The 15,866-nt window shown below is 35.8% G+C and overlaps 1 protein-coding gene across 13 annotated transcripts in view; it reads right to left on the bottom strand.

The window, feature by feature from the left end:
- Nucleotides 1-15,866, bottom strand: part of ERC2 (ELKS/RAB6-interacting/CAST family member 2) — a 557,034-nt gene that overhangs the window by 56,262 nt on the left and 484,906 nt on the right. For 12 of the 13 annotated variants that reach the window (XM_075432855.1, XM_075432854.1, XM_075432857.1 and 9 more), the window contains one exon: nt 5,932-6,020. The exons of the other annotated variant lie outside the window; for it this stretch is intronic. The gene's annotated coding sequence lies outside the window, so the exon portion shown is untranslated. Of the gene's footprint in view, nt 1-5,931; nt 6,021-15,866 lie in introns of those variants that run through there. 13 annotated transcript variants of the gene reach the window in all.

Genomic DNA, 15,866 nt, shown 5'->3' with positions numbered 1-15,866 from the left:
GTTCAGTCTGCTCAACTACTGTACGAATAGCAAAACCAAAAGAAAGTGTTATTAGTTTTTCTTCCATATTCTCAGATTTTTATGACAAAGGTTAGAATGTTCAAAAATGTGTTTAAATTTATTCAGCTGTTCTCATAGTTTCATGTTTCACTGGGCTGCTACACTGCATTATGCTCCCATATGACTGGATTAAAGCTATCTAACAGGCTGGTTATTAGTCCAGCATCTGAATACTTGCTCAGAACCTTCTTCATCAAGTATTGACAAGCTGCAAAAGTCATACCGAAATCTTCTTTTTTTTTTTTTTTAAGAAACAGGACATCAAAGGCATTTGTTAGAACAACACTTCTAAAGACTGCTCTTCCTCCAAAGACACTGATAAACTAAAAACGGTGTTAAACCCAGTTGTAGGGGGACTGGACAGCCCAAGGAGAGGTAATGGGATACAGAGATTTTGACCTTTAGGTCATCAATTTAAATTCAGCTCAAGCTGATCATGATCAGCATTCCCACATGATGAATATTTGTTAGCCTGTGTAAAGAAATAGACACAATAAATATTGGTGGACACATTACCAAGGTAACTGATCCCTTTTGGTAATCTCAGAAGAATACCTACACACCGAAATGGCACAAAACAATCCTGATTCCTGTAGTTTCATGGAATCCATCATCAACCACATATTCCAAAGCAATGTCCCAACCACAACCAAATTACTTATGACAGGTTTTGGAATTTTTTTTTTTTTTCAGTAGGCATGTATTTCAACTAGAAGCATCAATGATCACCACTGAGTTCACCTCGTAATAACAAAGCATAAGGTGCAAAAAACAGAAATAGAAAACTGTATTGAAAAATGCCATTAAATTCATTGCTGTTATATCCCAAGAACTACTTCTAAGCAGATTTGCTTGAACTGTTAGAAGTATGGATATAGCAAAACCAGAGGAAAACCTGAGACAGCTGACAGGAATAACCAGAGGCATGGAAAGACAGCTCTACATGGAGTCTGAGACGGAGATATTGTTTAGAGTCCAGTTTAATAAATGCTGCCTGGTATGAACATATAAAATAATGAATATTACAGGCATTTCTTCAGAGCCTGGGGGTTATGAATAAAGCTAGGCACAAAGGTTCTTTCCTAGCCTATAAGAATTCTGGAGATTTCAGATTATAAGAATATATAATATATATAAGAATTCTGGAGATGTCTTGTTAGTATTAGGACAAATCCTTTCACAATTTCCACAAAAGCAGAGATACCCAAACTCTTGCAGACAATAGTCCAGTGGTAATGACAGTTGCCTTGGATGCATTAGATATTCAACTGGGTTTAAGTCTCTATTCAGCTGGATTCAGAAAAGGAAATTGAACCAAAGTCACATGTCTTAAAGGATAATGCCCTCACTATTAAGCTGTGGGTATTGTAATGCAGATTTCTCTCACGGTTTCTTGTTGAGCAGTTCCAATTTCAGTAAATTAATTATTTGCTATTTGAAATTAAAGCTTCTTAAACAAAGTGTCTTTAAACTATCCCTGATATGAGAGAGGTTTCAGGTTCGATAAAGCAATAATTTCTATCAAAAACACTTTTAACTTGAAAAATTCCCTGGCAGCTTCAGTATTTCCAAGAGCAAATGCAAATAAATTTCAGACATTTGTAAACAGTTTTGGTTTGTTTTTTTTTTTTTGTGGCAACACTAAAGAGGAGACAGTGAGACCAGGCCATGCAATCTTTTCCTGTTCATGATATCAAGTGATTTAAGGCTGGGAAATAATTATTACTAATCATCCATCAACAAACGTCTCATATAAATAAACATAACAAAACATGCAATAAAATGAGAAACATTTTCATTTAAAATTGATTAAGGGAAAACACAACAGCATTCATGTTACTTTTTTTTTTTTTGCTAATTGACAATGTAGTTAACAATTTTTATACCTGGGAGGATAAGGCCTTTAACCTGAGCTTTAACTCAGTAGAGAGTCCTCTTTATTGTAATTTCTTTTTACCCTTCCTATCCGTAATCTTGAAAATAGGCTGTACTTAAATTAATACTAATCTTCATGTGATTTGAATCATAAGTCTGTTTTTCATTTCTATAGCTGTCTTACATTTGTCTATTACCTGACTGTATCAAGATGCTTATTGATCACAACTTTTAAGTATCATAACTGCCTTATGCAGGGCTTCCCAAATCACACTGATTCAAAGCAACTGGAATCATGTAACATAGTTTATCCATAGTTCTATAAAATTTATTCATTCTTGAAGACCTCTACTCACCTCCAAAGTTTACCACTCTATCAACTCATAGCTTTTAAAATTTTCCCTTCTGTAGAAATGTTTGTTTCCTCCGCTCTTCTACTCAATTTTCCAATTTCAGTTTTTTTTCAATCCTCTCTCTCCTCCTCTGTCATTATGTGGGTTATCACCATGAGTTTTTAGCTATTTATCCCATTTTCTTCACACTGGTATCTAAGCACTCCCTTTAACACATCAACAAACATCCACTTCTCTAGAGCAATCAAGTCAACACTGAGCTAATCAGTTCCCTACCCCCGCAGGTCCCCATGCACACAAAATCATTAATATGATCCTGACTTACAATCTTTATCAATCTAACTTCTATTCACTGTGAAAGGAAAGTAGTGTTAAATTGTGCAAATGGTAGCCCATCTAAAGACAGATTATGAGACAGTGAAAGTCCTGTGTGTGTAAACATAAATGCTGCCAAATCAACTGCACATAAATCTACTCAGTCAATGACCAGGATACGGATTGCATCCTTCCTACTTCTGCTGAGTGCCATCCTACTATACAATAAGTTCCACTGAAGAGAAAATATATGCTAGCAAGGCAGAAAAAGACTTGTCTTTAAAACCAACAGCCTGTCATGAATCTAGGTTTCTATTCCCACCTCCAGCACCCCCAATTTACCATATTACAAAGCAGCAATAGTTCACATTTGGATACCAAACCAGGTGATACATCTACCACCAGAAAAGTAACATGTAATGAATCACATTATTTCTCCAGTGTTTTAAACAGGTAGAAACAATAATAAAAGAACTGCCAAGGAAATCCACAGTTCTAATGTTCTACTGTCTGTAGCTCTTCAGCCTAAAAATAATTCACTGATGTTATTTTCAAAATTAGCATTTCTATTAAAAAGAAAACCAGATTCATCTTAGTTGATCTTAGACATCGATTTACTCACCAGAATAATTCCACTGAGACAGATAAGTGCATTTTCATGAATAAGGACCTGCACTGCAGGACTTAATAAAAACATATACATATAGAAAAAAGTGATAGCCTAGGAATTAAGTCAGAAATTTTGACAAACATTTGTTTTAGAACAACAATGCAGTTAATTTAGTTGACTATTCCTGAGTTCAGATCTAATATACACTGCTCTAAGCAACTTCCTGAAAAGCATTCATACATTTAAAGCAATTTCATTAGAGCTTCAAAACGCACTGTTTCTGTCTATGTTCGTAACTGTCAATGCACTGTTGAACCACAAATTCTTCCTATCATCTTGTTTAATTTTAACACATTATTTTAAAGTTAACATGTTCGAAAAACAGGTTCATAAAATCCCTCAGCTCTACATTCAAAGGAGCTGTAAAATTAAACTAATTACAGGCCTGAAAATATGGGAATTCAAAATGGGACGTGAGCAGAACTGAGGCACCTCCAGCCAAAATGGCAATCCTCAAGGCCCCTGCCTCATCCTGGAGATGTCTGTTCTCCAAAGACAATACAGCTTTTGATGGTAAGATAGGCCAGGAGCAGTAGCTGCATCTCTGTGCAAGGCCAGAGTTTACCTGTGCGGCCAGGACTGAACACCTCGCTGCACAACTTACGTCTAAGCCTGACTGGGATCTAGAAATGAAGCCCACCCCTGCATAGATGATCTGAGGAATTTGATCCAACAGGTGTTCCCAAAGCCAGCCTAAGCCAGCCTAATAAACACCAACCAGGCAGGTTTCCTACAAAATTCTTCAGGTGTTATTTCTTTCTAAAATGGTACATGAACAGCAGTCATTCCTAGCCTAGCAGCAGGACTACTCATCCCAGAAGCAAAATCCCCAGGTCCAATTCCTACTTCAGTCTAGGACTCAAAGCAATGTCTTTTGGCAGAATGTTCTAATCAATAGGCTACAGGCTGTGTCAAATGCTGGGATGAGGTTAAGGATATATTAAAGATCTCCTGCTGAAGTTGTATCATTGTACAGAAAATAATTCAAGATTCATTGGGCCAGAGAAAGAACACAAGAGGGAGCAAGAGTCTGTAGCCTAGTGATTTGGGCACTCAGCTGGGAAAAGAAGTCCTGGTTTCCTGGCCTTTGCTCCATAGAAGGTTCATGCAATTTATCAAACCGCCTTTGCATAATGTAAGTCCTAGCTTGAATCTCGCTACATTTTCCTTTTTGATCCAAGTCTACAACATTTTGTGTAATCACATTCATCAATCTGAATTTTGCAGACACCAACATATCTTTTGTATGCTTTTAACGCTAAAATTTAAATAGAGAACATCAACAAAACTGAAAAACCCTAAAGCTTATTTTATATTAATTTTGCTTTATAACTACATAAAATACAAGCACTTACTTAACAGCATGTTAAAAATAATACTAAAATGCAAATACATTTATTTACCTGTGTCAATAAGGTGCTTTGAATTACTAAGTTTGAAATTATTTTTTCATCTCATCTTTCTCAGGATATGGTAAGATTTTTAAGAAGTTGTAACAATAGTAACAGACTTCTAATATCTTAATTCTGCTCAGTTTCAGTTTCTCATTCTCATTTCATAGTATTTTCATTTGCTGGTTCTCATTCCCTAGCACAACAGTGCTATGTCATGCAGGCGACTGTTTAAATCCAAGCAAGCTTACCCTGAAATTCCCACTCCAACAATTTCATGGACATATTTCTGTTTTTGCTAAACATTCTTCTTATAATAGCTTCATTTTGGGCTGAAGCCTACATAACAGGGTTCCTTTAAATAATATTCCATGCCTTGAAACATATTACAAAAACTGTTATATCAAGGCAAGTTATGCAACAGCTCTCAATGGTTTTAGCATATTTACTCTGTCATGCCATATGTGAGACTGCAGCCTCCACAACAAAACCTTTACACACTGAAGTCATTATCTCTGTGAAGTCTGCAACTGGCATTTAAAACTTATTGATGGCCTGGGTATTGGTGGCTCAGTAGGCAGCACTCTTGCCGGAGGCCCAGAAGGTCAGAGGTTCACATTCTGCTCAAAGAACAAGTTGGACATGTTCCAGGATTGTGTGTGGGCTGTGCTAGACTCCTAAAGGGGCCGTCCTTAGGACAGTAAGTGAAAACTTGTCTGTTTTGTGGATACCAAAGTCCTCTTGGAAATGGAAGAGGAAGAGTGAAAAACAAGTTTAACTTGCCTGAAACAAGTTAATGAAAATGAACGTACCTGAATTTAGTTGCATGTGCTAAATACGGAATGGTATAACTACAGTACACTGAACAGTATTAAACAAGCCATTTTGGTCTTTGTGGTCAACGTGTTGAAGACATAGGTACAGACTGTTAGGCGTGCTCAGTATTAACTAACCTAATAGCAGAATGACTTTGGATTCAGTTTCACATCACGCAACTATGAAAAACGCATGTGTAGTTTCAGTAAGTGAGGATTCTAAACAAAAATGCTTTAACGCTGGTAAAACTTCACAGCATACTATATCATTACTGAAAAACAATCTTCAGCCAAATATCCAAGTCAATACTAGCAACATATATAGAGAATAATATAAACAGAGATTCAACCTGCTCTGGTGTTAAACTTTGATACTTGAATATCCCAGATGTCTCCCTCCTCCTCTTCTTCTTTATAGACAGGTAAAGATGGATCTCTTGAAGGAACTGGGGATCACACTCTAGGCAAAGGTTGGACAGGTGATCAATGTACAGCATGAGATTTTGCCGTGGCTATGTGCCTCCAACAGTGACTGGATCATCTGGTTTAGAAAAACAATTCAAAATTGTAATATTTTCTAAAGAACTTAGGGAAAAATTAGCAAAAGGGAGAACAAATTATTTTTATAACATAGAATGTATTACAGAACATCTTCTCATAATTATACAGATAATTTCAAAAATTCATTTCTTATTTAACATTTAGTTGATTAACTTTTTAATTCCTTACACGTCAGCCTTTAGAGGATTGTGTCCCATTTCTATTGGCAGAATGTGTTCAATAGTTACTGATGGGACATGAAGTTATTCTTATTGGTGTCTAACACAACCACGAAAAGTGCCAAGGCCAGGACTGGTCCATTACTTAACAGGTTTTGGAGCAAGTCACTATTTATTAGCCAAATGGGATTCTACTCTGTAGTGCACTTCAGAGAGGTATTCACAGAGGTTAATGTTTGTTAATGAAGATTCATCTCCCAACACTCCCCTCATTGTCAATAGACTGAAAGAGCATTTTCTAAAGGACCATTCAGAGAACCTAACGTGAGACTTCTTCTAGCATTTAGGAACACCATCTTTTATCTACCTGTCTTGTACATAGTGCTTTTTTTTTACCATCACAGAAAAACAAATAATGCCCTCCTTCCCAGAAATATCCATTAGTATAATGGACCTTTAAGCTTGGTGAAATCAGCCTGTATTTAAGACACAGTGTTTACACACAGTAAAAGAGATCATGAATTACAAGCATCATGACATCTTCAGGCTACCACACAATTAATGTGTAAGCAATGCACTTCTTAAACAAAACAAGTTAATGATCGCATTATTTCTAGTTTAGAAACAGAGGAACTCATAACACAATCCCAGTGTAAATTTGCAAAGAATTATGAGTTCATTTTATATGAAAAGAAGCTATTTCAAGGAACGAACTATGTCCTCCTAACCTGGGACAACAAAATTGTTTGTTTTTTTTCTTTTCTCAGTAAGAAAGCAATTAGGTATTTTCCAATAAAAATATCCTTGTCCATATATAAACACTCCTGGTAATCATGTAATTACCTTACCCAATCAGATTAAATTGCTGTCAGTTGAGTTCCCACTGTTGATTAACTTTCACATACTCTAAACCTAAATGAAGTCTTTAGTTAAGTCACTTAGTCATTTACAAAGGTGTCTCTATGATTCCAAAAAGTATAACAGCAATATACTATTTGCTATAATCATCAAATATCCAAGGTCAAGGATAGATCACAGTGGACCCCTTTTTTAAAACCCAGAGAAACACAGAATTAAACTATGTTGCTTATTTTTGTGTTTCTTGCCATGACTTCTAAATGTAATAGTAACCTTTGACCCCCCCACATTAAACACCATAATTACATAATTAAAACTAATTATGCAATTTAACATACATATTTTTGTCCTACAACAGGCAGGTCAATTACCTCACTCATTGACCTTGGAAGCTTTCACAGTTTAAACAAAACAATGAGGCTTTCAATTAATTTTAAAGTACAAACAGAGAAGGAGCAGCAGAACCACAAGTCTTGAAGCTGATATTGCATAGATGGATCACTTACAAATCTCTTCATTTAGTATTACATAAAATAAATCCTTTGATAAAAACTCCTAAATGTCTGTCTTTGTTATATGTTTCTATCATTAGAAATGTTAGCACATTGTGAACAAACAATATATACACATGTATTGCCAAATGCAAGCAAGAAAGGCCATAGAATACTTTTTCCTGTCCCACATCTTTTCTTCAGTATAGTTTCCTTTGCTTCCTCCTACGCTTCTCTACCTCTCATCCTGTTTCACCTTCACTTTCTGAAGTCTTTTTCTTTCCCCTTTTCATTTCATTATCTTCTCTGTTCCATTTCTAGCTGTAAAACTTGATAGCAATTTATATATTCTTAAACTGCTGTAGCCGTTGTCTTTTCCAGTTTCCACTTTCAGCCCTAACCCCATTCATGAGATGGTGTTTCTCATCAGGTCCTGCCACCAGTGGCTCCTGCTGATGATAATCCAGCACACTGAGGGAACTCTGGACTAAAGAAAGCTACCGCTAAAACAAGCATGGGACGTGCTCTAAAAAAACATTCTAAATTTTCCAGGGTGGGAAGTTTGGTACAACTGAGAGGCACTTTATGAAATTATTGAAATATGTTTCCCTTGGATAATGTCTTTATTATCTGCATACACTTAGGTAAGCTACATATACTGTACTGAAAATGTTTAAAATTGTACAACAGAGACTTATGCAATATTAAGTTGTGTCCAAGGAACTTCTTTCTTTTCATAGAGTAAAATTAGCATTGTAATTCAACCACGTTTTTATTTTTCAGTAAAGTAAATCCCATTTGCCAAAGAACAATTCTTAAATCAAGTGTAAGCCCAGGAGCTCTACATTAAAAAGGATAATGTTCTGCTATGCTGTTTTTTCAATTGTTATCTTAGCCACAAATAGTTCCACCAAAGTTAACAGACTTAGCTGTGAAGTGACAGGCAATATACATATAGGTATACCAATCAAGCTTTAAGTTGTTTCCTCTTAATCTTGTTTTATGTGGGGATCAGAAAATAGCTACTGGCAAACACATATGCAAATCTTTGCTGACTTCTTGAAAGTAAGACAAAAATATCTAAAGTGCATTTTTAGTTTCGGTGTCATTTCTAACACCATTTTTTGAGTCCTTTCTGTTCTCTGCTTTAATTAGGCCTGACTGACTTGCACAATGAGCTCAAAAAGATATCAGTAAACCTTTGACATAATGGAAACAAGGAGCACTGAACTCTGAATGAGGAGTTACAAAAGGAAAGAAACAATTTAAGATGGTGGCAGGCCTTACTGTAACACTAAACCTTAAACTGGATCTTATTTATATAAAGTAAACCAATATATTAAAATAGTGCCACAAACTTCTGGACAATAGTTTGAAGGAAAATAATATAGAGCCTGTGTAGAAATTCTATCCAAGGGAGCGGAGGAGATTATTCCTTATACTCCCATTTAACAAAAAGATTCCTTCTGTTTTGAACAGAACAATATTCTAATTCAGCTCATAGAGCATCCCAAACAGAGCAGCAAAAGAATGTGTGAAGGAGTCCAAATACGGTGCTATTGAAACAGAGCGGGTTAGAGGAATTGAGACAGAATCCTACAAGTGGCTAAATAGCAGCAGGAGCTCAGCATCACAAACAGCAGGATGCTGTTCTTTCCAGACGTGAGTGACATAATACAGGCAAAACAATCAAGATTTTAGCTGATAAATGCATGCATTAGGAAAAGGCCTTGCTGTAGAACTTTCATACGCAACCAACGTTTAGGTAAATTCTGCAGACCTAATTTACACTGGAGAGCATTTTGTCTTATATGAACATGTCATGTTAATCATATAAAACAGAACCCTTTCTAACATAGAGACAGTAATTTTTAAGAGCCTAAATGCAGAAAACACAAGAGTATTTGCTTAATGATTCAGTAATGGATAAAGCTACAAGCTTTCAGTAGTTCGACACAGCTTCAACTCTGTCCTGAGCATTTCTACAAATATTAACTATATATAAAAATATTAACTCCAAATATCTAGGATATCTAGAATGAATAAGTAACAGAACCTATGTAACCCTACTGATTATACGTAAATTCCATTCTATAGCAGTAGTATTAGAGGCGCTTTAAGGTTCTGAAGGGAATAGTTGCATTTGTAAGAGATATATTGAGATATTAAAATAACATGCACAATGAAAAAAAGGATCAATAGATCATTCTGATTTCTAGATTTGATGGGATTTTATAACATGACATTTTTATTCTACACATCTATTTTTCACTCACAGTATTTTCAAAATATCTTTTAAAAGGCTGAGATTCCACTTACTTTCCATTTTATGCTATGAGCAACCAGAAAAAAATTTATTCAATTGCTTTTTACCCAGGGAAATGCAAAACATTATGTGTAAAACATTCATCTGTGTTCCCCAAATTCTTCCCTGTCCTCCACAAAACATCCTTTTGGAATAATTACTTTAGTAAGTTTGAAATAAATTACAAGTTTTAGGTCAAGAAAAGATTCCAGCCTGGAGTAGAGGCACACTTCCCCTCGACTCGGAGAACACTGTGAGACAAGAATTTCTGAGTGGTGGGGTAACTGCAGGAGGCCTGGTAGGGAGCAAAGGGACATTGAGGCACACCATCTTTTCTCCTGTGGTGGCTCCTGGTATAGTCTCCCAGCTTAAGCAATTTTCACAGCATAGTTTTTATGCATTGCATACAGCATCTCAGCATTCAATAGATTCCTTCACTGAATTCATCAAATCTCTTTTTGAACGAGTAAAAGCTTTGGCACTCATAGCATTATGCAGCAAGAAGTTGCACAGAATTGCAGTTTATACAAACAAATAGTCCTCTTCCCCCGTGTTGGTTTTTCTTTAAACTCCCCAACTGCTAATTTTATTTCATACTCAGATTAATTGTGGTACGAGGGATCATAAGTAGCTGTTTCGAATTCGCTTCTTCATCATAGCTGGCTTTATACTTTCTGTAAATACACAGGCATTTGGGTAAACCTTATTAGTTCTCCAGTTATCAATTATCCAATTGACTGTTTTCATTCAGAAATCAGTTTCAGAGGCAGTTGTGCCTTTGAGAACATGAGCTATAGTAATTAAGGAAGCAGGACAGGGAAAAGGTCAACCAGAAGCACAAAGCTACAGAGTTCCCCTGCCATGGCTGGGACAACGACATAAGAACATCATGACATTTGCAGAAGGCACCTGAAGACTCTATTCTGTGGGCCCTTTCTCAGCACATGACCACAAGTTCACCTATCATCTGATCACAAAACAAGCGTCTCACATCACATGAGTGACTGAGGGAAGATGACAGATGTTGTCTGTATTTTGACAATGTGATGGACGTGTAAATCTATTCGTGGTAGTTTCTTCTGCAGAAAGACCAGATTACAGAGCAGATAAAGTTTCTTGTAAGCTGGCTCCAGTCCACAGATCTTGTCACAAGCTGGCCATCGGTGATGGTAATGTGTATGATATCTGGAGATCTTTCATAAAACTGTGAGATCAGGAATTTGAAATGATGTAGAAACAGCCATAGTATTCTGCAGTTCTAGTCCTCTGCTTAGCTGAAAACCAACTAGATGCTGCTGCTTTTCTATTACCTGCAGCATTGTGCAGTTATTGAAATATGCAGTCATCTTGTTCTCATCATCACAGGGAGTGTGACTTATTTACATGTACGGACATATTGCACATTTATAGCATGCTTGGTACAGAGCACAGCAGCTTTCTAAAAGTTGATTAAGACATTATGCTGAACTAAAAATTGGGCACTTTGTGAATATCTGCGTTTTGGCCTTTTCCCAAATGTCTTCCCGCCACAAAGTGAAAGAGGACAGCTGGAGTAGACTAACTTTCTGTACACAAGAGACTTTTTCCTTTCCTTTTGAAGGTATTACTTGCATGTTATTACATTTGCATAAAGGATCTTTATTCTTTCCCATATATAGTAAATTGCCTTCTAGTATGTGAATGTTGTATAGCCATTTGCCCCCCAAATACAAAACAGAACTATCCTCACTGTCATTCAAGCTTTTTTTTCCCCCCATTACAAAGAATTTATGCAAATCTATTTTTGTTTGGTCTGTTTTATGCTGACAGCAATTAATTCTAAAGCCTACAGCATAAAGACATACAAGTATCACATATGTTTTTAATCTACAAGCAAGTTATCCAATTATTTTAGGTAAACTTTATGATCACAACCATTCTTACCAACTCTGATATAATAGGTTTTCTTCTTCTCAATGGCTTAAAATTCACATAGACTGCTATAAGGAATATACTCTTGAACATTCCTCATGTTTTACCTCCTGATTTTGAGATAATAATATAATCAGTGAGCAAATTTTGTTTATACTTATTAGTAAAAAGACACTAAAAGCATGGTGGGAAATAATATTCCATGCCTTAGGACTCAAACAAGTTTTCTTTATAAATAGAGCTTGTGTAAATCATAGACCAAGTTGACAAATTTCATGGATGAGTCATGGTGAAAATATCAGATTTCATGGTTTAAAACAGATTAATAAGAAAATCATATTAGAATCTCAATTATCTAAAATCTGCATGTTGCTGAAGAATTAAACAAAAAATAGTAATAGTTCTGGAGTCCGTGCACTTATTTACATTTGCACTGAGTCACATATAGAGCATAAATCCTCCTCATCAACCAAGCGCCTTGTAAAACCTCAGAAATCTATATTTAGGTACATTAGGCAAGACACACTAGAACCAGAACATCAAGAATTATAGAGATTATAGTACATTCAAGCTATTTCAATGCTTTTTTTCCCATCAAATTATCCTAATGGGAAAATATTTTGTCACCTTATAGAAAAACATTAACTAAAAGAAGAAACAGACTTTGAAATGCAAGCTGCTATTTTCACAATTATTTATATTTGGTGCATTTAATTAAAAATTAGGGAAAGAATCTCCTAAAGAAGTTTCACTTCAACAGAATATCTTGGTATTCTGGTAAAAATATAAAATTCATACCAATGACAAACAACATTTAGAGTTAAGAGAAACTATCGGTTTGCATGTAAAACTTCATGGCCTTTAAGTCTTTCATGATGATGTAATTTAAAGTGAGGCCTTATTTAAAAGAGAGGTGACATGTAACCATGTGATTCAAAGAGACTTGCTGACTATGTAACTACTTGGCTTGATGCCTACATCTCTTCTACTTAGTTGTACAGACCACTTGTCATCTTTGCGTATGAAGACAGCCAATTTGTCAGACATTTGCTTTAATTCTTCTCCTTTGTCTTCTTTACAATATCCTTCATATACATCCTGGTCATCAATATCATATATCTGACTGGAGGATGGAAATTCATTTGTGTCTCAGTCTTACTTCCTTTGCATGCAATCCTCCTGGGTCTTATAGGATGTACTTAATAAGAACCACGTTATTCTGCTAAGTCCTTGAGCAGACTTTGAGAAGCAGTACGGCAAATTAGTTTCAGAACGTGGAAAGTCAGGTTGGAAATAAAAAGCTGCAGTTATCTGCAGTACTTTCTGCAGTTCAGAAAGTAAGAAAAAGAGGTCTAACTTTCAAGAAAGGATTTGGTGTTTGTTTTTCCTTTGGAAAGCTGGAGTAATTTATCCACAGACAGTAACGTGTTAGACACTAGCTGCAACTAGAATTAGCTTTTAGTTAATTCACATTTTTCATATATGAGCAACACACGTCTCATCCAAGCATATTTAAATGCCTTTGTTTCTACAAACTTAGAACATTATTTGCAACAAATTCTATACCATTCAAATATTTAAAGTTAAAAGTGTGTTTGAACATAAATAGCCCTTTAGATGGCTGGAAATGCCAGGTTTATAGTTGTCCTTGCAACCTTAATTCTGCCCCCTGGTGTCTATAATTTGTGTTTATTTCTAACTAATGATCACACATTATTTTTCGCTCTAGGATCTCAGTGTCATTCTGTTGACAGGCTAAAATATTCTTACAGAGTGAAGTTGCCTTTCAATACTACCAAAGGTTTTTAAATGCTGCCTTTGCTGAGCATGTCCCTGAAACTATGGTACTATTTGCTTCCCGGGCTTCTCTGTGCTGCTCATCACCATATCTGGGCATCTCTAGAATGCTAACAAACTGCTTTCTGCATCTTCTTTGTGATATGAAAAGAGCATTATTATCTGTGTAGGAAAAGATGGTGCACAGACACTGGGCACGGTTTCAAAAGTCTTTGTTTTATTGCAGATGTCTTGGTCGTTTGCTCTAATGCATTAGGCTTACTTGTGTAATGTTCTTCAGGTTTTATAGACCTTTTCATTTTTGAAATAGCTGTATAGACTTTAACATGTTACATTTGACAGATCTCTCTCTAAAAAAAAAAAAGGTAAATCTTATTTTCCTCATTTTGTAGATGTTCAAAGGTGACTTTTGCCTAGGCTGTCCAAAGACCTGTTAGAAATGGCCTAAAACTCAAAACTACTCCTGGTGCTTCAGCACTGGGTTTGCTCCTGATGACCAGACACTTTTACTAGCATAATGGCGGCGTTTTCATTGCACTGAGGTACTTTGAATGCTCCATACATCTGAGACAGGTCATGACTGAAATAAACACAAGTTCACACAATACTTGTATTTCAGTCTACACAGTTTGTTAGCACAGAAGAAATCTGTAGCAAGAAAATGGATAGGGCTAAGTTAACCAACAACATTAGTGTTAGTCTCTCCAACAGTGACTGTCCCATTTAACATGCCACTCCAGAATGCATTTAGTATAATAGATAGCAAGCATGGAACAGCAGTAAGGTGCTACAGAAAATGTGGTAAACGGCTGTATAACTGAAAAGTGCTGTAACGTACCAGAAAGGGCACCAAAATAAAAATTACATGAGCTACCTTAAATCTGGCACTTCCTAACTTCCAGACTTTTGATTTGCACTGTGATGACCATTTCATCAAGCTGTTTGGTTGACTTGCAACATATATTTGCTGTATTAAAAGACGAAAGTTACGGACAACTTCAACAATGGCTCATCAGTATCAGAAGGAAAGTTTGAGCTCTTAATAGTGACAGCTGAAGTACAGATATACACCTTTTAAAATAAACCTGTGGTTATTGGTGATCACTTCCAATCCTAGTGGTGTGCACTGAAAGAAAAAGCTTCTAGCTTGTATATTTGAGCAAATAAAAGCATTTTGGTTTGCTTTGTTTATTGTTTAGACACACTGGAGCATAAATCCATCACTTACTCCCTGAACAAAATCTGAGTGCCCTCTCTGAAGTGGCCATGCAAACTAAAAAAGTAGTGAAAATAAGGCTTTTGGTTCTTTAAACCTACCAGCATTTCATCCCTATTTTCAAATGGATCTGATCCAAAAATCAGCTGGTCTTATAAGGAGCCTTTTTGCTGATTCCAGTTAGGTGACATATCCCTTAGAGGAGTTTGAGCAATGCATATGGTCAGGCTAAAATATCAAATCTACTCTTTGTTTTTACCATCTCGTTTCCAATTACACAGACCTCAATGGATTTCTCATTATCTGTTCTAACATCAGGAAATCAGTATCAGCTACAAAATTTAATTAAATAAATTTCTTCATAGAAGCAATGAATGCATCATTAAGACCCAAAATTAATCTCAGTCAAGTCTATCAAAAACCTCCCATTTTCTTGGCAAAAGCAGATTAAAACTGAAATAATACGAAAATTCCAATTTACTCTCCAGTAGCGAGTTTATGTGTTTTGTGTCTGTATTTCATCCTCCTCAGTGATGAAAAATTACCATACTAAATTTTTGGTTCTTAACATTTTGGGGTACAAGAACTGCAAAAGACATGTTTGGTTTTCTATTGACACTAAAATGAGGAAAAAAACCCACAATATTTCATTTACAATCCTAAAAAAAAAAAACCCCAACAAATTTTGGACTAAATTTGGTCAAAACTTTGACATAACAATCTCTCCCTCACTTTCTCATATACTGAAAGAAATAAGTAATCCATGTTTGTAAAGTGTTTTAATGAACTCAGATGAAAATTACAGAAATGCAAAGCAAGTATAATTGTTGTTATGACGAAAACGTCTAGTCCTACTCACTATGTTCATTGCCTTAAGTAACACAGTAGGTAGCCTGTTATTACTAAAGGAATAAACTTTTTCATCAAACACTCTTTATAAAAATATTTCCCTGGAAATGTAACACAGCATGTAGCAAGACTACTACAATTTTCCATCACCTATGAGTACATGCAGCATAGGTACTGCATGTAGATAATTTTACTTGAGCTTTTTGGCAATAGTTCCTCTCAAGGAAACCTACATTAACCC

The sequence above is a fragment of the Opisthocomus hoazin genome, chromosome 11 (assembly GCF_030867145.1).
Source record: "Opisthocomus hoazin isolate bOpiHoa1 chromosome 11, bOpiHoa1.hap1, whole genome shotgun sequence".
Classification (NCBI taxonomy): Eukaryota; Metazoa; Chordata; class Aves; order Opisthocomiformes; family Opisthocomidae; genus Opisthocomus; species Opisthocomus hoazin.
Note: the sequence above shows the minus strand (reverse complement) of the source record. Positions and strands in the feature narration are given on the sequence as shown.